Below are 21,361 nucleotides of genomic sequence, written 5' to 3' on the forward strand. Positions count from 1 at the left end.
GCACAACCAGCAGGCTCCAGCCACCTGGGATGGAGACAAAACAGGTGACATAGTTGCCAGCCATTGGCAGCTGCTTTTACCACCCACAGCTTCCCTGTACTGGGACGCGTGGCTTGCTAACAGGCTGGGCTGGGGCGGCTGGCGCCGCCGGCTGGCTGGATAACTGGCTGGCTGTGGAAATCGGACAGCCGCCTAGCGCCCATGGGGGCTTGGGGATTAAGCCCCCAGTTTACGCAACTTTTTGGCTTGAAAAACGGCGCAAAACAAAGGTGGCGTCACAGGTTTTTGACACTTTTTGCCAGCAAAAAGCCGCAAGGAGCATTTCATGCCAAACCCCCCGCACAGCACTGAGACACAAATGTCGCATTCGCTCGCCTCCTGCCAGGCCGCGCAAAGCAGGATTTAGCAATTGACCCTTTTCAAAGGCAACGCTTGCCTCACTGTGTTTGTCACTCTGCAAGGCGGCTAAAACAGCCACAAAGTTTTCTGCAAATCTACCCCTTTTCCCCCGAAAAGCTGACAAATACAAGGGAAAAAAAGACAAAAGACAAAACTAAATGACCCCCTTAAAACAGTGCCAAAGATGCCTGTCTGATAATAAAAAGAATCCTTCTTTATTTATATAGCGCCTACACATTACGCAGCGCTGCACAAAGCTAGATGACAAATGCCCCCCCTTGCCTCCAGCCCTATGGGAGACGCTGGGGGTTGAAATTTGGGGCAGAAGTAAGAGGAATAAACAAGAACGCTGGTGGGCGCCTTGCTCTTGAGGTATCCCCGCAGTTGAAAAGTGACAGGGGGGGGCCAAGGCGACTGCTAGGGCTTTGCAAGGGTTAAAGAGTGCAAGAGAGAAAGCAAGTGAAAAGAAGCAAGCGTGCAAAGTAAATGTAAAATAGGCATAGAGGACAGTGACCCCTGCTGGTTGAAGGGAGGAAAAGCAAAAGCCTACAGCACCTGGTATTCCCAGGCGGTCTCCCATCCAAGTACTAACCAGGCCCGACCCTGCTTAGCTTCCGAGATCAGACGAGATCGGGCGTGTTCAGGGTGGTGTGGCCGTAGGCAGAGACAGGCCTCTCACTTGCTGCTCTTGTACTGCAGCCTGACGCCTGCTGCTTCTTCCACTGGGCTCAAGCTTGGCCCTTTTTTTTTTTCTTTTTTCTTCTTCTTCTTCTTCTCTTCTTTTACATGGCCTGGCTCTGTGCAGCACAGCAAAGCCACCCAGCACAGCCTACTTGCTTGCCTCACAGCCCCCTCTAGCTTCATGGCACCGTGGCCACAGCCTGCTACTGCTCAAGCCCGCCTTTTTGCAACATTCTACCAGCAGCCCCCACATCCCTTTTGGCCACAGCTGGCTAGCTGGCTGGCTGGCTGGCTAGCCCGCAGGCCGTCGGCAGCTCAGCCCCTCCAGCGGGCTAGTTACACCCGCTTCTTTGGCACACTTCACTTCTGCTGGCCCTCCCCACTAGCCCCTGCTCAAGGCCTGAGCCTTTCAGCTGTGGCCTCATATTAACTCTCACCTTTCCAGGTGGCAGGCTGCAGGGGGCCAACCAAGGCCTTGCAGCGGGAACACCCAGCTAGAGGCCGTGGTGACGGTGTGGGGGGTGGGTGGGCGTCTCAGAGGCCTTGGTGGGCCAGCCTCTTCCTGCTCGGGGATGCGTCAAGGCAACATATATTCGGGGACTGGCAGCTCCGCGCTGGAGGGGGGTGGACCTTGGAGGGAGGTAGAGGACAAAAAGTAATCAAACGGTCTACAGCACCCGCGCTTCCCAGGAGGTCTCCCATCCAAGTACTGTCCGAGCCCGACCCTGCTTTGCTTCCGAGATCGGACGAGATCGGGCGTATTCAGGGTGGTATGGCCGGTAGACGCTACCTCATGCTTCCCTGCCTCCCCAAAAAGGCGTCCATTCTGACAACGTGCTGCCCCAAAGCACCGGCCTAGCACGGCCCTGGGCCAAGCCGCTCCCGTGCCTCGGGTACACCAGGGACACACAACAGGATGGGGGGTGGGGGAAGGGCTCCTCCTCTTTGGCCAGCGGCAAAACTTTGGCCTTTCTATACCTCCGCGCCGGCAAAGTGCAACTGCAAGGGCTGGCTGTAGCCCCTGTCATGACAGCTGTTGTTGAGCAATCAAACCCCCTCACCGTGGCAACTCTCCACCTGAGCGGCCAGCCGCCTTTCTCCATGGCCTAAAATCTGCTTTTGGGTGGAAGCTGTTTGGAAAGCACAACCAGCAGGCTCCAGCCACCTGGGATGGAGACAAAACAGGTGACATAGTTGCCAGCCATTGGCAGCTGCTTTTACCACCCACAGCTTCCCTGTACTGGGACGCGTGGCTTGCTAACAGGCTGGGCTGGGGCGGCTGGCGCCGCCGGCTGGCTGGATAACTGGCTGGCTGGATAACTGGCTGGCTGTGGAAATCGGACAGCCGCCTAGCGCCCATGGGGGCTTGGGGATTAAGCCCCCAGTTTACGCAACTTTTTGGCTTGAAAAACGGCGCAAAACAAAGGTGGCGTCACAGGTTTTTGACACTTTTTGCCAGCAAAAAGCCGCAAGGAGCATTTCATGCCAAACCCCCCGCACAGCACTGAGACACAAATGTCGCATTCGCTCGCCTCCTGCCAGGCCGCGCAAAGCAGGATTTAGCAATTGACCCTTTTCAAAGGCAACGCTTGCCTCACTGTGTTTGTCACTCTGCAAGGCGGCTAAAACAGCCACAAAGTTTTCTGCAAATCTACCCCTTTTCCCCCGAAAAGCTGACAAATACAAGGGAAAAAAAGACAAAAGACAAAACTAAATGACCCCCTTAAAACAGTGCCAAAGATGCCTGTCTGATAATAAAAAGAATCCTTCTTTATTTATATAGCGCCTACACATTACGCAGCGCTGCACAAAGCTAGATGACAAATGCCCCCCCTTGCCTCCAGCCCTATGGGAGATGCTGGGGGTTGAAATTTGGGGCAGAAGTAAGAGGAATAAACAAGAACGCTGGTGGGCGCCTTGCTCTTGAGGTATCCCCGCAGTTGAAAAGTGACAGGGGGGGGCCAAGGCGACTGCTAGGGCTTTGCAAGGGTTAAAGAGTGCAAGAGAGAAAGCAAGTGAAAAGAAGCAAGCGTGCAAAGTAAATGTAAAATAGGCATAGAGGACAGTGACCCCTGCTGGTTGAAGGGAGGAAAAGCAAAAGCCTACAGCACCTGGTATTCCCAGGCGGTCTCCCATCCAAGTACTAACCAGGCCCGACCCTGCTTAGCTTCCGAGATCAGACGAGATCGGGCGTGTTCAGGGTGGTGTGGCCGTAGGCAGAGACAGGCCTCTCACTTGCTGCTCTTGTACTGCAGCCTGACGCCTGCTGCTTCTTCCACTGGGCTCAAGCTTGGCCCTTTTTTTTTTTCTTTTTTCTTCTTCTTCTTCTTCTCTTCTTTTACATGGCCTGGCTCTGTGCAGCACAGCAAAGCCACCCAGCACAGCCTACTTGCTTGCCTCACAGCCCCCTCTAGCTTCATGGCACCGTGGCCACAGCCTGCTACTGCTCAAGCCCGCCTTTTTGCAACATTCTACCAGCAGCCCCCACATCCCTTTTGGCCACAGCTGGCTAGCTGGCTGGCTGGCTGGCTGGCTGGCTAGCCCGCAGGCCGTCGGCAGCTCAGCCCCTCCAGCGGGCTAGTTACACCCGCTTCTTTGGCACACTTCACTTCTGCTGGCCCTCCCCACTAGCCCCTGCTCAAGGCCTGAGCCTTTCAGCTGCGGCCTCATATTAACTCTCACCTTTCCAGGTGGCAGGCTGCAGGGGGCCAACCAAGGCCTTGCAGCGGGAACACCCAGCTAGAGGCCGTGGTGACGGTGTGGGGGGTGGGTGGGCGTCTCAGAGGCCTTGGTGGGCCAGCCTCTTCCTGCTCGGGGATGCGTCAAGGCAACATATATTCGGGGACTGGCAGCTCCGCGCTGGAGGGGGGTGGACCTTGGAGGGAGGTAGAGGACAAAAAGTAATCAAACGGTCTACAGCACCCGCGCTTCCCAGGAGGTCTCCCATCCAAGTACTGTCCGAGCCCAACCCTGCTTTGCTTCCGAGATCGGACGAGATCGGGCGTATTCAGGGTGGTATGGCCGGTAGACGCTACCTCATGCTTCCCTGCCTCCCCAAAAAGGCGGCCATTCTGACAACGTGCTGCCCCAAAGCACCGGCCTAGCACGGCCCTGGGCCAAGCCGCTCCCGTGCCTCGGGTACACCAGGGACACACAACAGGATGGGGGGTGGGGGAAGGGCTCCTCCTCTTTGGCCAGCGGCAAAACTTTGGCCTTTCTATACCTCCGCGCCGGCAAAGTGCAACTGCAAGGGCTGGCTGTAGCCCCTGTCATGACAGCTGTTGTTGAGCAATCAAACCCCCTCACCGTGGCAACTCTCCACCTGAGCGGCCAGCCGCCTTTCTCCATGGCCTAAAATCTGCTTTTGGGTGGAAGCTGTTTGGAAAGCACAACCAGCAGGCTCCAGCCACCTGGGATGGAGACAAAACAGGTGACATAGTTGCCAGCCATTGGCAGCTGCTTTTACCACCCACAGCTTCCCTGTACTGGGACGCGTGGCTTGCTAACAGGCTGGGCTGGGGCGGCTGGCGCCGCCGGCTGGCTGGATAACTGGCTGGCTGTGGAAATCGGACAGCCGCCTAGCGCCCATGGGGGCTTGGGGATTAAGCCCCCAGTTTACGCAACTTTTTGGCTTGAAAAACGGCGCAAAACAAAGGTGGCGTCACAGGTTTTTGACACTTTTTGCCAGCAAAAAGCCGCAAGGAGCATTTCATGCCAAACCCCCCGCACAGCACTGAGACACAAATGTCGCATTCGCTCGCCTCCTGCCAGGCCGCGCAAAGCAGGATTTAGCAATTGACCCTTTTCAAAGGCAACGCTTGCCTCACTGTGTTTGTCACTCTGCAAGGCGGCTAAAACAGCCACAAAGTTTTCTGCAAATCTACCCCTTTTCCCCCGAAAAGCTGACAAATACAAGGGAAAAAAAGACAAAAGACAAAACTAAATGACCCCCTTAAAACAGTGCCAAAGATGCCTGTCTGATAATAAAAAGAATCCTTCTTTATTTATATAGCGCCTACACATTACGCAGCGCTGCACAAAGCTAGATGACAAATGCCCCCCCTTGCCTCCAGCCCTATGGGAGACGCTGGGGGTTGAAATTTGGGGCAGAAGTAAGAGGAATAAACAAGAACGCTGGTGGGCGCCTTGCTCTTGAGGTATCCCCGCAGTTGAAAAGTGACAGGGGGGGCCAAGGCGACTGCTAGGGCTTTGCAAGGGTTAAAGAGTGCAAGAGAGAAAGCAAGTGAAAAGAAGCAAGCGTGCAAAGTAAATGTAAAATAGGCATAGAGGACAGTGACCCCTGCTGGTTGAAGGGAGGAAAAGCAAAAGCCTACAGCACCTGGTATTCCCAGGCGGTCTCCCATCCAAGCACTAACCAGGCCCGACCCTGCTTAGCTTCCGAGATCAGACGAGATCGGGCGTGTTCAGGGTGGTGTGGCCGTAGGCAGAGACAGGCCTCTCACTTGCTGCTCTTGTACTGCAGCCTGACGCCTGCTGCTTCTTCCACTGGGCTCAAGCTTGGCCCTTTTTTTTTTTCTTTTTTCTTCTTCTTCTTCTTCTCTTCTTTTACATGGCCTGGCTCTGTGCAGCACAGCAAAGCCACCCAGCACAGCCTACTTGCTTGCCTCACAGCCCCCTCTAGCTTCATGGCACCGTGGCCACAGCCTGCTACTGCTCAAGCCCGCCTTTTTGCAACATTCTACCAGCAGCCCCCACATCCCTTTTGGCCACAGCTGGCTAGCTGGCTGGCTGGCTGGCTGGCTAGCCCGCAGGCCGTCGGCAGCTCAGCCCCTCCAGCGGGCTAGTTACACCCGCTTCTTTGGCACACTTCACTTCTGCTGGCCCTCCCCACTAGCCCCTGCTCAAGGCCTGAGCCTTTCAGCTGCGGCCTCATATTAACTCTCACCTTTCCAGGTGGCAGGCTGCAGGGGGCCAACCAAGGCCTTGCAGCGGGAACACCCAGCTAGAGGCCGTGGTGACGGTGTGGGGGGTGGGTGGGCGTCTCAGAGGCCTTGGTGGGCCAGCCTCTTCCTGCTCGGGGATGCGTCAAGGCAACATATATTCGGGGACTGGCAGCTCCGCGCTGGAGGGGGGTGGACCTTGGAGGGAGGTAGAGGACAAAAAGTAATCAAACGGTCTACAGCACCCGCGCTTCCCAGGAGGTCTCCCATCCAAGTACTGTCCGAGCCCGACCCTGCTTTGCTTCCGAGATCGGACGAGATCGGGCGTATTCAGGGTGGTATGGCCGGTAGACGCTACCTCATGCTTCCCTGCCTCCCCAAAAAGGCGTCCATTCTGACAACGTGCTGCCCCAAAGCACCGGCCTAGCACGGCCCTGGGCCAAGCCGCTCCCGTGCCTCGGGTACACCAGGGACACACAACAGGATGGGGGGTGGGGGAAGGGCTCCTCCTCTTTGGCCAGCGGCAAAACTTTGGCCTTTCTATACCTCCGCGCCGGCAAAGTGCAACTGCAAGGGCTGGCTGTAGCCCCTGTCATGACAGCTGTTGTTGAGCAATCAAACCCCCTCACCGTGGCAACTCTCCACCTGAGCGGCCAGCCGCCTTTCTCCATGGCCTAAAATCTGCTTTTGGGTGGAAGCTGTTTGGAAAGCACAACCAGCAGGCTCCAGCCACCTGGGATGGAGACAAAACAGGTGACATAGTTGCCAGCCATTGGCAGCTGCTTTTACCACCCACAGCTTCCCTGTACTGGGACGCGTGGCTTGCTAACAGGCTGGGCTGGGGCGGCTGGCGCCGCCGGCTGGCTGGATAACTGGCTGGCTGGATAACTGGCTGGCTGTGGAAATCGGACAGCCGCCTAGCGCCCATGGGGGCTTGGGGATTAAGCCCCCAGTTTACGCAACTTTTTGGCTTGAAAAACGGCGCAAAACAAAGGTGGCGTCACAGGTTTTTGACACTTTTTGCCAGCAAAAAGCCGCAAGGAGCATTTCATGCCAAACCCCCCGCACAGCACTGAGACACAAATGTCGCATTCGCTCGCCTCCTGCCAGGCCGCGCAAAGCAGGATTTAGCAATTGACCCTTTTCAAAGGCAACGCTTGCCTCACTGTGTTTGTCACTCTGCAAGGCGGCTAAAACAGCCACAAAGTTTTCTGCAAATCTACCCCTTTTCCCCCGAAAAGCTGACAAATACAAGGGAAAAAAAGACAAAAGACAAAACTAAATGACCCCCTTAAAACAGTGCCAAAGATGCCTGTCTGATAATAAAAAGAATCCTTCTTTATTTATATAGCGCCTACACATTACGCAGCGCTGCACAAAGCTAGATGACAAATGCCCCCCCTTGCCTCCAGCCCTATGGGAGACGCTGGGGGTTGAAATTTGGGGCAGAAGTAAGAGGAATAAACAAGAACGCTGGTGGGCGCCTTGCTCTTGAGGTATCCCCGCAGTTGAAAAGTGACAGGGGGGGGCCAAGGCGACTGCTAGGGCTTTGCAAGGGTTAAAGAGTGCAAGAGAGAAAGCAAGTGAAAAGAAGCAAGCGTGCAAAGTAAATGTAAAATAGGCATAGAGGACAGTGACCCCTGCTGGTTGAAGGGAGGAAAAGCAAAAGCCTACAGCACCTGGTATTCCCAGGCGGTCTCCCATCCAAGTACTAACCAGGCCTGACCCTGCTTAGCTTCCGAGATCAGACGAGATCGGGCGTGTTCAGGGTGGTGTGGCCGTAGGCAGAGACAGGCCTCTCACTTGCTGCTCTTGTACTGCAGCCTGACGCCTGCTGCTTCTTCCACTGGGCTCAAGCTTGGCCCTTTTTTTTTTTCTTTTTTCTTCTTCTTCTTCTTCTCTTCTTTTACATGGCCTGGCTCTGTGCAGCACAGCAAAGCCACCCAGCGCAGCCTACTTGCTTGCCTCACAGCCCCCTCTAGCTTCATGGCACCGTGGCCACAGCCTGCTACTGCTCAAGCCCGCCTTTTTGCAACATTCTACCAGCAGCCCCCACATCCCTTTTGGCCACAGCTGGCTGGCTAGCTGGCTGGCTGGCTGGCTGGCTGGCTAGCCCGCAGGCCGTCGGCAGCTCAGCCCCTCCAGCGGGCTAGTTACACCCGCTTCTTTGGCACACTTCACTTCTGCTGGCCCTCCCCACTAGCCCCTGCTCAAGGCCTGAGCCTTTCAGCTGTGGCCTCATATTAACTCTCACCTTTCCAGGTGGCAGGCTGCAGGGGGCCAACCAAGGCCTTGCAGCGGGAACACCCAGCTAGAGGCCGTGGTGACGGTGTGGGGGGTGGGTGGGCGTCTCAGAGGCCTTGGTGGGCCAGCCTCTTCCTGCTCGGGGATGCGTCAAGGCAACATATATTCGGGGACTGGCAGCTCCGCGCTGGAGGGGGGTGGACCTTGGAGGGAGGTAGAGGACAAAAAGTAATCAAACGGTCTACAGCACCCGCGCTTCCCAGGAGGTCTCCCATCCAAGTACTGTCCGAGCCCGACCCTGCTTTGCTTCCGAGATCGGACGAGATCGGGCGTATTCAGGGTGGTATGGCCGGTAGACGCTACCTCATGCTTCCCTGCCTCCCCAAAAAGGCGTCCATTCTGACAACGTGCTGCCCCAAAGCACCGGCCTAGCACGGCCCTGGGCCAAGCCGCTCCCGTGCCTCGGGTACACCAGGGACACACAACAGGATGGGGGGTGGGGGAAGGGCTCCTCCTCTTTGGCCAGCGGCAAAACTTTGGCCTTTCTATACCTCCGCGCCGGCAAAGTGCAACTGCAAGGGCTGGCTGTAGCCCCTGTCATGACAGCTGTTGTTGAGCAATCAAACCCCCTCACCGTGGCAACTCTCCACCTGAGCGGCCAGCCGCCTTTCTCCATGGCCTAAAATCTGCTTTTGGGTGGAAGCTGTTTGGAAAGCACAACCAGCAGGCTCCAGCCACCTGGGATGGAGACAAAACAGGTGACATAGTTGCCAGCCATTGGCAGCTGCTTTTACCACCCACAGCTTCCCTGTACTGGGACGCGTGGCTTGCTAACAGGCTGGGCTGGGGCGGCTGGCGCCGCCGGCTGGCTGGATAACTGGCTGGCTGGATAACTGGCTGGCTGTGGAAATCGGACAGCCGCCTAGCGCCCATGGGGGCTTGGGGATTAAGCCCCCAGTTTACGCAACTTTTTGGCTTGAAAAACGGCGCAAAACAAAGGTGGCGTCACAGGTTTTTGACACTTTTTGCCAGCAAAAAGCCGCAAGGAGCATTTCATGCCAAACCCCCCGCACAGCACTGAGACACAAATGTCGCATTCGCTCGCCTCCTGCCAGGCCGCGCAAAGCAGGATTTAGCAATTGACCCTTTTCAAAGGCAACGCTTGCCTCACTGTGTTTGTCACTCTGCAAGGCGGCTAAAACAGCCACAAAGTTTTCTGCAAATCTACCCCTTTTCCCCCGAAAAGCTGACAAATACAAGGGAAAAAAAGACAAAAGACAAAACTAAATGACCCCCTTAAAACAGTGCCAAAGATGCCTGTCTGATAATAAAAAGAATCCTTCTTTATTTATATAGCGCCTACACATTACGCAGCGCTGCACAAAGCTAGATGACAAATGCCCCCCCTTGCCTCCAGCCCTATGGGAGACGCTGGGGGTTGAAATTTGGGGCAGAAGTAAGAGGAATAAACAAGAACGCTGGTGGGCGCCTTGCTCTTGAGGTATCCCCGCAGTTGAAAAGTGACAGGGGGGGGCCAAGGCGACTGCTAGGGCTTTGCAAGGGTTAAAGAGTGCAAGAGAGAAAGCAAGTGAAAAGAAGCAAGCGTGCAAAGTAAATGTAAAATAGGCATAGAGGACAGTGACCCCTGCTGGTTGAAGGGAGGAAAAGCAAAAGCCTACAGCACCTGGTATTCCCAGGCGGTCTCCCATCCAAGTACTAACCAGGCCTGACCCTGCTTAGCTTCCGAGATCAGACGAGATCGGGCGTGTTCAGGGTGGTGTGGCCGTAGGCAGAGACAGGCCTCTCACTTGCTGCTCTTGTACTGCAGCCTGACGCCTGCTGCTTCTTCCACTGGGCTCAAGCTTGGCCCTTTTTTTTTTTCTTTTTTCTTCTTCTTCTTCTTCTCTTCTTTTACATGGCCTGGCTCTGTGCAGCACAGCAAAGCCACCCAGCGCAGCCTACTTGCTTGCCTCACAGCCCCCTCTAGCTTCATGGCACCGTGGCCACAGCCTGCTACTGCTCAAGCCCGCCTTTTTGCAACATTCTACCAGCAGCCCCCACATCCCTTTTGGCCACAGCTGGCTGGCTAGCTGGCTGGCTGGCTGGCTGGCTGGCTAGCCCGCAGGCCGTCGGCAGCTCAGCCCCTCCAGCGGGCTAGTTACACCCGCTTCTTTGGCACACTTCACTTCTGCTGGCCCTCCCCACTAGCCCCTGCTCAAGGCCTGAGCCTTTCAGCTGTGGCCTCATATTAACTCTCACCTTTCCAGGTGGCAGGCTGCAGGGGGCCAACCAAGGCCTTGCAGCGGGAACACCCAGCTAGAGGCCGTGGTGACGGTGTGGGGGGTGGGTGGGCGTCTCAGAGGCCTTGGTGGGCCAGCCTCTTCCTGCTCGGGGATGCGTCAAGGCAACATATATTCGGGGACTGGCAGCTCCGCGCTGGAGGGGGGTGGACCTTGGAGGGAGGTAGAGGACAAAAAGTAATCAAACGGTCTACAGCACCCGCGCTTCCCAGGAGGTCTCCCATCCAAGTACTGTCCGAGCCCGACCCTGCTTTGCTTCCGAGATCGGACGAGATCGGGCGTATTCAGGGTGGTATGGCCGGTAGACGCTACCTCATGCTTCCCTGCCTCCCCAAAAAGGCGTCCATTCTGACAACGTGCTGCCCCAAAGCACCGGCCTAGCACGGCCCTGGGCCAAGCCGCTCCCGTGCCTCGGGTACACCAGGGACACACAACAGGATGGGGGGTGGGGGAAGGGCTCCTCCTCTTTGGCCAGCGGCAAAACTTTGGCCTTTCTATACCTCCGCGCCGGCAAAGTGCAACTGCAAGGGCTGGCTGTAGCCCCTGTCATGACAGCTGTTGTTGAGCAATCAAACCCCCTCACCGTGGCAACTCTCCACCTGAGCGGCCAGCCGCCTTTCTCCATGGCCTAAAATCTGCTTTTGGGTGGAAGCTGTTTGGAAAGCACAACCAGCAGGCTCCAGCCACCTGGGATGGAGACAAAACAGGTGACATAGTTGCCAGCCATTGGCAGCTGCTTTTACCACCCACAGCTTCCCTGTACTGGGACGCGTGGCTTGCTAACAGGCTGGGCTGGGGCGGCTGGCGCCGCCGGCTGGCTGGATAACTGGCTGGCTGGATAACTGGCTGGCTGTGGAAATCGGACAGCCGCCTAGCGCCCATGGGGGCTTGGGGATTAAGCCCCCAGTTTACGCAACTTTTTGGCTTGAAAAACGGCGCTAAACAAAGGTGGCGTCACAGGTTTTTGACACTTTTTGCCAGCAAAAAGCCGCAAGGAGCATTTCATGCCAAACCCCCCGCACAGCACTGAGACACAAATGTCGCATTCGCTCGCCTCCTGCCAGGCCGCGCAAAGCAGGATTTAGCAATTGACCCTTTTCAAAGGCAACGCTTGCCTCACTGTGTTTGTCACTCTGCAAGGCGGCTAAAACAGCCACAAAGTTTTCTGCAAATCTACCCCTTTTCCCCCGAAAAGCTGACAAATACAAGGGAAAAAAAGACAAAAGACAAAACTAAATGACCCCCTTAAAACAGTGCCAAAGATGCCTGTCTGATAATAAAAAGAATCCTTCTTTATTTATATAGCGCCTACACATTACGCAGCGCTGCACAAAGCTAGATGACAAATGCCCCCCCTTGCCTCCAGCCCTATGGGAGACGCTGGGGGTTGAAATTTGGGGCAGAAGTAAGAGGAATAAACAAGAACGCTGGTGGGCGCCTTGCTCTTGAGGTATCCCCGCAGTTGAAAAGTGACAGGGGGGGGCCAAGGCGACTGCTAGGGCTTTGCAAGGGTTAAAGAGTGCAAGAGAGAAAGCAAGTGAAAAGAAGCAAGCGTGCAAAGTAAATGTAAAATAGGCATAGAGGACAGTGACCCCTGCTGGTTGAAGGGAGGAAAAGCAAAAGCCTACAGCACCTGGTATTCCCAGGCGGTCTCCCATCCAAGTACTAACCAGGCCCGACCCTGCTTAGCTTTCGAGATCAGACGAGATCGGGCGTGTTCAGGGTGGTGTGGCCGTAGGCAGAGACAGGCCTCTCACTTGCTGCTCTTGTACTGCAGCCTGACGCCTACTGCTTCTTCCACTGGGCTCAAGCTTGGCCCTTTTTTTTTTTCTTTTTTCTTCTTCTTCTTCTTCTCTTCTTTTACATGGCCTGGCTCTGTGCAGCACAGCAAAGCCACCCAGCACAGCCTACTTGCTTGCCTCACAGCCCCCTCTAGCTTCATGGCACCGTGGCCACAGCCTGCTACTGCTCAAGCCCGCCTTTTTGCAACATTCTACCAGCAGCCCCCACATCCCTTTTGGCCACAGCTGGCTAGCTGGCTGGCTGGCTGGCTAGCCCGCAGGCCGTCGGCAGCTCAGCCCCTCCAGCGGGCTAGTTACACCCGCTTCTTTGGCACACTTCACTTCTGCTGGCCCTCCCCACTAGCCCCTGCTCAAGGCCTGAGCCTTTCAGCTGCGGCCTCATATTAACTCTCACCTTTCCAGGTGGCAGGCTGCAGGGGGCCAACCAAGGCCTTGCAGCGGGAACACCCAGCTAGAGGCCGTGGTGACGGTGTGAGGGGTGGGTGGGCGTCTCAGAGGCCTTGGTGGGCCAGCCTCTTCCTGCTCGGGGATGCGTCAAGGCAACATATATTCGGGGACTGGCAGCTCCGCGCTGGAGGGGGGTGGACCTTGGAGGGAGGTAGAGGACAAAAAGTAATCAAACGGTCTACAGCACCCGCGCTTCCCAGGAGGTCTCCCATCCAAGTACTGTCCGGGCCCGACCCTGCTTTGCTTCCGAGATCGGACGAGATCGGGCGTATTCAGGGTGGTATGGCCGGTAGACGCTACCTCATGCTTCCCTGCCTCCCCAAAAAGGCGGCCATTCTGACAACGTGCTGCCCCAAAGCACCGGCCTAGCACGGCCCTGGGCCAAGCCGCTCCCGTGCCTCGGGTACACCAGGGACACACAACAGGATGGGGGGTGGGGGAAGGGCTCCTCCTCTTTGGCCAGCGGCAAAACTTTGGCCTTTCTATACCTCCGCGCCGGCAAAGTGCAACTGCAAGGGCTGGCTGTAGCCCCTGTCATGACAGCTGTTGTTGAGCAATCAAACCCCCTCACCGTGGCAACTCTCCACCTGAGCGGCCAGCCGCCTTTCTCCATGGCCTAAAATCTGCTTTTGGGTGGAAGCTGTTTGGAAAGCACAACCAGCAGGCTCCAGCCACCTGGGATGGAGACAAAACAGGTGACATAGTTGCCAGCCATTGGCAGCTGCTTTTACCACCCACAGCTTCCCTGTACTGGGACGCGTGGCTTGCTAACAGGCTGGGCTGGGGCGGCTGGCGCCGCCGGCTGGCTGGATAACTGGCTGGCTGTGGAAATCGGACAGCCGCCTAGCGCCCATGGGGGCTTGGGGATTAAGCCCCCAGTTTACGCAACTTTTTGGCTTGAAAAACGGCCCAAAACAAAGGTGGCGTCACAGGTTTTTGACACTTTTTGCCAGCAAAAAGCCGCAAGGAGCATTTCATGCCAAACCCCCCGCACAGCACTGAGACACAAATGTCGCATTCGCTCGCCTCCTGCCAGGCCGCGCAAAGCAGGATTTAGCAATTGACCCTTTTCAAAGGCAACGCTTGCCTCACTGTGTTTGTCACTCTGCAAGGCGGCTAAAACAGCCACAAAGTTTTCTGCAAATCTACCCCTTTTCCCCCGAAAAGCTGACAAATACAAGGGAAAAAAAGACAAAAGACAAAACTAAATGACCCCCTTAAAACAGTGCCAAAGATGCCTGTCTGATAATAAAAAGAATCCTTCTTTATTTATATAGCGCCTACACATTACGCAGCGCTGCACAAAGCTAGATGACAAATGCCCCCCCTTGCCTCCAGCCCTATGGGAGACGCTGGGGGTTGAAATTTGGGGCAGAAGTAAGAGGAATAAACAAGAACGCTGGTGGGCGCCTTGCTCTTGAGGTATCCCCGCAGTTGAAAAGTGACAGGGGGGGGCCAAGGCGACTGCTAGGGCTTTGCAAGGGTTAAAGAGTGCAAGAGAGAAAGCAAGTGAAAAGAAGCAAGCGTGCAAAGTAAATGTAAAATAGGCATAGAGGACAGTGACCCCTGCTGGTTGAAGGGAGGAAAAGCAAAAGCCTACAGCACCTGGTATTCCCAGGCGGTCTCCCATCCAAGTACTAACCAGGCCCGACCCTGCTTAGCTTCCGAGATCAGACGAGATCGGGCGTGTTCAGGGTGGTGTGGCCGTAGGCAGAGACAGGCCTCTCATTTGCTGCTCTTGTACTGCAGCCTGACGCCTACTGCTTCTTCCACTGGGCTCAAGCTTGGCCCTTTTTTTTTTTCTTTTTTCTTCTTCTTCTTCTTCTCTTCTTTTACATGGCCTGGCTCTGTGCAGCACAGCAAAGCCACCCAGCACAGCCTACTTGCTTGCCTCACAGCCCCCTCTAGCTTCATGGCACCGTGGCCACAGCCTGCTACTGCTCAAGCCCGCCTTTTTGCAACATTCTACCAGCAGCCCCCACATCCCTTTTGGCCACAGCTGGCTAGCTGGCTGGCTGGCTGGCTGGCTGGCTGGCTAGCCCGCAGGCCGTCGGCAGCTCAGCCCCTCCAGCGGGCTAGTTACACCCGCTTCTTTGGCACACTTCACTTCTGCTGGCCCTCCCCACTAGCCCCTGCTCAAGGCCTGAGCCTTTCAGCTGCGGCCTCATATTAACTCTCACCTTTCCAGGTGGCAGGCTGCAGGGGGCCAACCAAGGCCTTGCAGCGGGAACACCCAGCTAGAGGCCGTGGTGACGGTGTGGGGGGTGGGTGGGCGTCTCAGAGGCCTTGGTGGGCCAGCCTCTTCCTGCTCGGGGATGCGTCAAGGCAACATATATTCGGGGACTGGCAGCTCCGCGCTGGAGGGGGGTGGACCTTGGAGGGAGGTAGAGGACAAAAAGTAATCAAACGGTCTACAGCACCCGCGCTTCCCAGGAGGTCTCCCATCCAAGTACTGTCCGAGCCCGACCCTGCTTTGCTTCCGAGATCGGACGAGATCGGGCGTATTCAGGGTGGTATGGCCGGTAGACGCTACCTCATGCTTCCCTGCCTCCCCAAAAAGGCGTCCATTCTGACAACGTGCTGCCCCAAAGCACCGGCCTAGCACGGCCCTGGGCCAAGCCGCTCCCGTGCCTCGGGTACACCAGGGACACACAACAGGATGGGGGGTGGGGGAAGGGCTCCTCCTCTTTGGCCAGCGGCAAAACTTTGGCCTTTCTATACCTCCGCGCCGGCAAAGTGCAACTGCAAGGGCTGGCTGTAGCCCCTGTCATGACAGCTGTTGTTGAGCAATCAAACCCCCTCACCGTGGCAACTCTCCACCTGAGCGGCCAGCCGCCTTTCTCCATGGCCTAAAATCTGCTTTTGGGTGGAAGCTGTTTGGAAAGCACAACCAGCAGGCTCCAGCCACCTGGGATGGAGACAAAACAGGTGACATAGTTGCCAGCCATTGGCAGCTGTTTTTACCACCCACAGCTTCCCTGTACTGGGACGCGTGGCTTGCTAACAGGCTGGGCTGGGGCGGCTGGCGCCGCCGGCTGGCTGGATAACTGGCTGGCTGTGGAAATCGGACAGCCGCCTAGCGCCCATGGGGGCTTGGGGATTAAGCCCCCAGTTTACGCAACTTTTTGGCTTGAAAAACGGCGCAAAACAAAGGTGGCGTCACAGGTTTTTGACACTTTTTGCCAGCAAAAAGCCGCAAGGAGCATTTCATGCCAAACCCCCCGCACAGCACTGAGACACAAATGTCGCATTCGCTCGCCTCCTGCCAGGCCGCGCAAAGCAGGATTTAGCAATTGACCCTTTTCAAAGGCAACGCTTGCCTCACTGTGTTTGTCACTCTGCAAGGCGGCTAAAACAGCCACAAAGTTTTCTGCAAATCTACCCCTTTTCCCCCGAAAAGCTGACAAATACAAGGGAAAAAAAGACAAAAGACAAAACTAAATGACCCCCTTAAAACAGTGCCAAAGATGCCTGTCTGATAATAAAAAGAATCCTTCTTTATTTATATAGCGCCTACACATTACGCAGCGCTGCACAAAGCTAGATGACAAATGCCCCCCCTTGCCTCCAGCCCTATGGGAGACGCTGGGGGTTGAAATTTGGGGCAGAAGTAAGAGGAATAAACAAGAACGCTGGTGGGCGCCTTGCTCTTGAGGTATCCCCGCAGTTGAAAAGTGACAGGGGGGGGCCAAGGCGACTGCTAGGGCTTTGCAAGGGTTAAAGAGTGCAAGAGAGAAAGCAAGTGAAAAGAAGCAAGCGTGCAAAGTAAATGTAAAATAGGCATAGAGGACAGTGACCCCTGCTGGTTGAAGGGAGGAAAAGCAAAAGCCTACAGCACCTGGTATTCCCAGGCGGTCTCCCATCCAAGTACTAACCAGGCCCGACCCTGCTTAGCTTCCGAGATCAGACGAGATCGGGCGTGTTCAGGGTGGTGTGGCCGTAGGCAGAGACAGGCCTCTCACTTGCTGCTCTTGTACTGCAGCCTGACGCCTACTGCTTCTTCCACTGGGCTCAAGCTTGGCCCTTTTTTTTTTTCTTTTTTCTTCTTCTTCTTCTTCTCTTCTTTTACATGGCCTGGCTCTGTGCAGCACAGCAAAGCCACCCAGCACAGCCTACTTGCTTGCCTCACAGCCCCCTCTAGCTTCATGGCACCGTGGCCACAGCCTGCTACTGCTCAAGCCCGCCTTTTTGCAACATTCTACCAGCAGCCCCCACATCCCTTTTGGCCACAGCTGGCTAGCTGGCTGGCTGGCTGGCTGGCTGGCTGGCTAGCCCGCAGGCCGTCGGCAGCTCAGCCCCTCCAGCGGGCTAGTTACACCCGCTTCTTTGGCACACTTCACTTCTGCTGGCCCTCCCCACTAGCCCCTGCTCAAGGCCTGAGCCTTTCAGCTGCGGCCTCATATTAACTCTCACCTTTCCAGGTGGCAGGCTGCAGGGGGCCAACCAAGGCCTTGCAGCGGGAACACCCAGCTAGAGGCCGTGGTGACGGTGTGGGGGGTGGGTGGGCGTCTCAGAGGCCTTGGTGGGCCAGCCTCTTCCTGCTCGGGGATGCGTCAAGGCAACATATATTCGGGGACTGGCAGCTCCGCGCTGGAGGGGGGTGGACCTTGGAGGGAGGTAGAGGACAAAAAGTAATCAAACGGTCTACAGCACCCATGCTTCCCAGGAGGTCTCCCATCCAAGTACTGTCCGGGCCCGACCCTGCTTTGCTTCCGAGATCGGACGAGATCGGGCGTATTCAGGGTGGTATGGCCGGTAGACGCTACCTCATGCTTCCCTGCCTCCCCAAAAAGGCGTCCATTCTGACAACGTGCTGCCCCAAAGCACCGGCCTAGCACGGCCCTGGGCCAAGCCGCTCCCGTGCCTCGGGTACACCAGGGACACACAACAGGATGGGGGGTGGGGGAAGGGCTCCTCCTCTTTGGCCAGCGGCAAAACTTTGGCCTTTCTATACCTCCGCGCCGGCAAAGTGCAACTGCAAGGGCTGGCTGTAGCCCCTGTCATGACAGCTGTTGTTGAGCAATCAAACCCCCTCACCGTGGCAACTCTCCACCTGAGCGGCCAGCCGCCTTTCTCCATGGCCTAAAAACTGCTTTTGGGGGGAAGCTGTTTGGAAAGCACAACCAGCAGGCTCCAGCCACCTGGGATGGAGACAAAACAGGTGACATAGTTGCCAGCCATTGGCAGCTGCTTTTACCACCCACAGCTTCCCTGTACTGGGACGCGTGGCTTGCTAACAGGCTGGGCTGGGGCGGCTGGCGCCGCCGGCTGGCTGGATAACTGGCTGGCTGTGGAAATCGGACAGCCGCCTAGCGCCCATGGGGGCTTGGGGATTAAGCCCCCAGTTTACGCAACTTTTTGGCTTGAAAAACGGCGCAAAACAAAGGTGGCGTCACAGGTTTTTGACACTTTTTGCCAGCAAAAAGCCGCAAGGAGCATTTCATGCCAAACCCCCCGCACAGCACTGAGACACAAATGTCGCATTCGCTCGCCTCCTGCCAGGCCGCGCAAAGCAGGATTTAGCAATTGACCCTTTTCAAAGGCAACGCTTGCCTCACTGTGTTTGTCACTCTGCAAGGCGGCTAAAACAGCCACAAAGTTTTCTGCAAATCTACCCCTTTTCCCCCGAAAAGCTGACAAATACAAGGGAAAAAAAGACAAAAGACAAAACTAAATGACCCCCTTAAAACAGTGCCAAAGATGCCTGTCTGATAATAAAAAGAATCCTTCTTTATTTATATAGCGCCTACACATTACGCAGCGCTGCACAAAGCTAGATGACAAATGCCCCCCCTTGCCTCCAGCCCTATGGGAGACGCTGGGGGTTGAAATTTGGGGCAGAAGTAAGAGGAATAAACAAGAACGCTGGTGGGCGCCTTGCTCTTGAGGTATCCCCGCAGTTGAAAAGTGACAGGGGGGGGGCCAAGGCGACTGCTAGGGCTTTGCAAGGGTTAAAGAGTGCAAGAGAGAAAGCAAGTGAAAAGAAGCAAGCGTGCAAAGTAAATGTAAAATAGGCATAGAGGACAGTGACCCCTGCTGGTTGAAGGGAGGAAAAGCAAAAGCCTACAGCACCTGGTATTCCCAGGCGGTCTCCCATCCAAGTACTAACCAGGCCCGACCCTGCTTAGCTTCCGAGATCAGACGAGATCGGGCGTGTTCAGGGTGGTGTGGCCGTAGGCAGAGACAGGCCTCTCACTTGCTGCTCTTGTACTGCAGCCTGACGCCTACTGCTTCTTCCACTGGGCTCAAGCTTGGCCCTTTTTTTTTTTCTTTTTTCTTCTTCTTCTTCTTCTCTTCTTTTACATGGCCTGGCTCTGTGCAGCACAGCAAAGCCACCCAGCACAGCCTACTTGCTTGCCTCACAGCCCCCTCTAGCTTCATGGCACCGTGGCCACAGCCTGCTACTGCTCAAGCCCGCCTTTTTGCAACATTCTACCAGCAGCCCCCACATCCCTTTTGGCCACAGCTGGCTAGCTGGCTGGCTGGCTGGCTGGCTGGCTAGCCCGCAGGCCGTCGGCAGCTCAGCCCCTCCAGCGGGCTAGTTACACCCGCTTCTTTGGCACACTTCACTTCTGCTGGCCCTCCCCACTAGCCCCTGCTCAAGGCCTGAGCCTTTCAGCTGCGGCCTCATATTAACTCTCACCTTTCCAGGTGGCAGGCTGCAGGGGGCCAACCAAGGCCTTGCAGCGGGAACACCCAGCTAGAGGCCGTGGTGACGGTGTGGGGGGTGGGTGGGCGTCTCAGAGGCCTTGGTGGGCCAGCCTCTTCCTGCTCGGGGATGCGTCAAGGCAACATATATTCGGGGACTGGCAGCTCCGCGCTGGAGGGGGGTGGACCTTGGAGGGAGGTAGAGGACAAAAAGTAATCAAACGGTCTACAGCACCCATGCTTCCCAGGAGGTCTCCCATCCAAGTACTGTCCGGGCCCGACCCTGCTTTGCTTCCGAGATCGGACGAGATCGGGCGTATTCAGGGTGGTATGGCCGGTAGACGCTACCTCATGCTTCCCTGCCTCCCCAAAAAGGCGTCCATTCTGACAACGTGCTGCCCCAAAGCACCGGCCTAGCACGGCCCTGGGCCAAGCCGCTCCCGTGCCTCGGGTACACCAGGGACACACAACAGGATGGGGGGTGGGGGAAGGGCTCCTCCTCTTTGGCCAGCGGCAAAACTTTGGCCTTTCTATACCTCCGCGCCGGCAAAGTGCAACTGCAAGGGCTGGCTGTAGCCCCTGTCATGACAGCTGTTGTTGAGCAATCAAACCCCCTCACCGTGGCAACTCTCCACCTGAGCGGCCAGCCGCCTTTCTCCATGGCCTAAAAACTGCTTTTGGGGGGAAGCTGTTTGGAAAGCACAACCAGCAGGCTCCAGCCACCTGGGATGGAGACAAAACAGGTGACATAGTTGCCAGCCATTGGCAGCTGCTTTTACCACCCACAGCTTCCCTGTACTGGGACGCGTGGCTTGCTAACAGGCTGGGCTGGGGCGGCTGGCGCCGCCGGCTGGCTGGATAACTGGCTGGCTGTGGAAATCGGACAGCCGCCTAGCGCCCATGGGGGCTTGGGGATTAAGCCCCCAGTTTACGCAACTTTTTGGCTTGAAAAACGGCGCAAAACAAAGGTGGCGTCACAGGTTTTTGACACTTTTTGCCAGCAAAAAGCCGCAAGGAGCATTTCATGCCAAACCCCCCGCACAGCACTGAGACACAAATGTCGCATTCGCTCGCCTCCTGCCAGGCCGCGCAAAGCAGGATTTAGCAATTGACCCTTTTCAAAGGCAACGCTTGCCTCACTGTGTTTGTCACTCTGCAAGGCGGCTAAAACAGCCACAAAGTTTTCTGCAAATCTACCCCTTTTCCCCCGAAAAGCTGACAAATACAAGGGAAAAAAAGACAAAAGACAAAACTAAATGACCCCCTTAAAACAGTGCCAAAGATGCCTGTCTGATAATAAAAAGAATCCTTCTTTATTTATATAGCGCCTACACATTACGCAGCGCTGCACAAAGCTAGATGACAAATGCCCCCCCTTGCCTCCAGCCCTATGGGAGACGCTGGGGGTTGAAATTTGGGGCAGAAGTAAGAGGAATAAACAAGAACGCTGGTGGGCGCCTTGCTCTTGAGGTATCCCCGCAGTTGAAAAGTGACAGGGGGGGGCCAAGGCGACTGCTAGGGCTTTGCAAGGGTTAAAGAGTGCAAGAGAGAAAGCAAGTGAAAAGAAGCAAGCGTGCAAAGTAAATGTAAAATAGGCATAGAGGACAGTGACCCCTGCTGGTTGAAGGGAGGAAAAGCAAAAGCCTACAGCACCTGGTATTCCCAGGCGGTCTCCCATCCAAGTACTAACCAGGCCCGACCCTGCTTAGCTTCCGAGATCAGACGAGATCGGGCGTGTTCAGGGTGGTGTGGCCGTAGGCAGAGACAGGCCTCTCACTTGCTGCTCTTGTACTGCAGCCTGACGCCTACTGCTTCTTCCACTGGGCTCAAGCTTGGCCCTTTTTTTTTTTCTTTTTTCTTCTTCTTCTTCTTCTCTTCTTTTACATGGCCTGGCTCTGTGCAGCACAGCAAAGCCACCCAGCACAGCCTACTTGCTTGC

At 56.1% G+C, this 21,361-nt stretch overlaps 19 non-coding genes across 19 annotated transcripts; all 19 read right to left on the reverse strand.

Moving 5' to 3' along the window:
* Positions 1-942: 942 nt before the first annotated feature.
* Positions 943-1,061, reverse strand: LOC140134514 (5S ribosomal RNA). The gene has a single exon (XR_011856339.1). It is a non-coding gene; the product is annotated as a 5S ribosomal RNA (ribosomal RNA).
* Positions 1,062-1,745: 684 nt separating this feature from the next.
* LOC140134416 (5S ribosomal RNA) lies at positions 1,746-1,865 on the reverse strand. Its single transcript, XR_011856276.1, has one exon. It is a non-coding gene; the product is annotated as a 5S ribosomal RNA (ribosomal RNA).
* A 1,314-nt stretch (positions 1,866-3,179) lies between these two features.
* LOC140134515 (5S ribosomal RNA) lies at positions 3,180-3,298 on the reverse strand. The gene has a single exon (XR_011856340.1). It is a non-coding gene; the product is annotated as a 5S ribosomal RNA (ribosomal RNA).
* Positions 3,299-3,990: 692 nt separating this feature from the next.
* On the reverse strand, positions 3,991-4,110 carry LOC140134372 (5S ribosomal RNA). The gene has a single exon (XR_011856234.1). It is a non-coding gene; the product is annotated as a 5S ribosomal RNA (ribosomal RNA).
* A 1,297-nt stretch (positions 4,111-5,407) lies between these two features.
* Positions 5,408-5,526, reverse strand: LOC140134357 (5S ribosomal RNA). The gene has a single exon (XR_011856219.1). It is a non-coding gene; the product is annotated as a 5S ribosomal RNA (ribosomal RNA).
* A 688-nt stretch (positions 5,527-6,214) lies between these two features.
* LOC140134417 (5S ribosomal RNA) lies at positions 6,215-6,334 on the reverse strand. The gene has a single exon (XR_011856277.1). It is a non-coding gene; the product is annotated as a 5S ribosomal RNA (ribosomal RNA).
* A 1,314-nt stretch (positions 6,335-7,648) lies between these two features.
* LOC140134355 (5S ribosomal RNA) lies at positions 7,649-7,767 on the reverse strand. Its single transcript, XR_011856217.1, has one exon. It is a non-coding gene; the product is annotated as a 5S ribosomal RNA (ribosomal RNA).
* Positions 7,768-8,463: 696 nt separating this feature from the next.
* On the reverse strand, positions 8,464-8,583 carry LOC140134418 (5S ribosomal RNA). The gene has a single exon (XR_011856278.1). It is a non-coding gene; the product is annotated as a 5S ribosomal RNA (ribosomal RNA).
* A 1,314-nt stretch (positions 8,584-9,897) lies between these two features.
* LOC140134356 (5S ribosomal RNA) lies at positions 9,898-10,016 on the reverse strand. Its single transcript, XR_011856218.1, has one exon. It is a non-coding gene; the product is annotated as a 5S ribosomal RNA (ribosomal RNA).
* A 696-nt stretch (positions 10,017-10,712) lies between these two features.
* On the reverse strand, positions 10,713-10,832 carry LOC140134419 (5S ribosomal RNA). Its single transcript, XR_011856279.1, has one exon. It is a non-coding gene; the product is annotated as a 5S ribosomal RNA (ribosomal RNA).
* Positions 10,833-12,146: 1,314 nt separating this feature from the next.
* On the reverse strand, positions 12,147-12,265 carry LOC140134350 (5S ribosomal RNA). The gene has a single exon (XR_011856212.1). It is a non-coding gene; the product is annotated as a 5S ribosomal RNA (ribosomal RNA).
* Positions 12,266-12,949: 684 nt separating this feature from the next.
* Positions 12,950-13,069, reverse strand: LOC140134364 (5S ribosomal RNA). Its single transcript, XR_011856226.1, has one exon. It is a non-coding gene; the product is annotated as a 5S ribosomal RNA (ribosomal RNA).
* A 1,298-nt stretch (positions 13,070-14,367) lies between these two features.
* LOC140134517 (5S ribosomal RNA) lies at positions 14,368-14,486 on the reverse strand. Its single transcript, XR_011856342.1, has one exon. It is a non-coding gene; the product is annotated as a 5S ribosomal RNA (ribosomal RNA).
* Positions 14,487-15,182: 696 nt separating this feature from the next.
* Positions 15,183-15,302, reverse strand: LOC140134420 (5S ribosomal RNA). Its single transcript, XR_011856280.1, has one exon. It is a non-coding gene; the product is annotated as a 5S ribosomal RNA (ribosomal RNA).
* Positions 15,303-16,600: 1,298 nt separating this feature from the next.
* LOC140134518 (5S ribosomal RNA) lies at positions 16,601-16,719 on the reverse strand. The gene has a single exon (XR_011856343.1). It is a non-coding gene; the product is annotated as a 5S ribosomal RNA (ribosomal RNA).
* Positions 16,720-17,415: 696 nt separating this feature from the next.
* Positions 17,416-17,535, reverse strand: LOC140134376 (5S ribosomal RNA). The gene has a single exon (XR_011856237.1). It is a non-coding gene; the product is annotated as a 5S ribosomal RNA (ribosomal RNA).
* A 1,299-nt stretch (positions 17,536-18,834) lies between these two features.
* LOC140134519 (5S ribosomal RNA) lies at positions 18,835-18,953 on the reverse strand. Its single transcript, XR_011856344.1, has one exon. It is a non-coding gene; the product is annotated as a 5S ribosomal RNA (ribosomal RNA).
* A 692-nt stretch (positions 18,954-19,645) lies between these two features.
* LOC140134377 (5S ribosomal RNA) lies at positions 19,646-19,765 on the reverse strand. The gene has a single exon (XR_011856238.1). It is a non-coding gene; the product is annotated as a 5S ribosomal RNA (ribosomal RNA).
* Positions 19,766-21,063: 1,298 nt separating this feature from the next.
* On the reverse strand, positions 21,064-21,182 carry LOC140134520 (5S ribosomal RNA). Its single transcript, XR_011856345.1, has one exon. It is a non-coding gene; the product is annotated as a 5S ribosomal RNA (ribosomal RNA).
* Between the last annotated feature and the right edge of the window lie 179 nt (positions 21,183-21,361).

This window comes from Engystomops pustulosus, chromosome 5, assembly GCF_040894005.1.
Source record: "Engystomops pustulosus chromosome 5, aEngPut4.maternal, whole genome shotgun sequence".
NCBI classification, from domain to species: domain Eukaryota; kingdom Metazoa; phylum Chordata; class Amphibia; order Anura; family Leptodactylidae; genus Engystomops; species Engystomops pustulosus.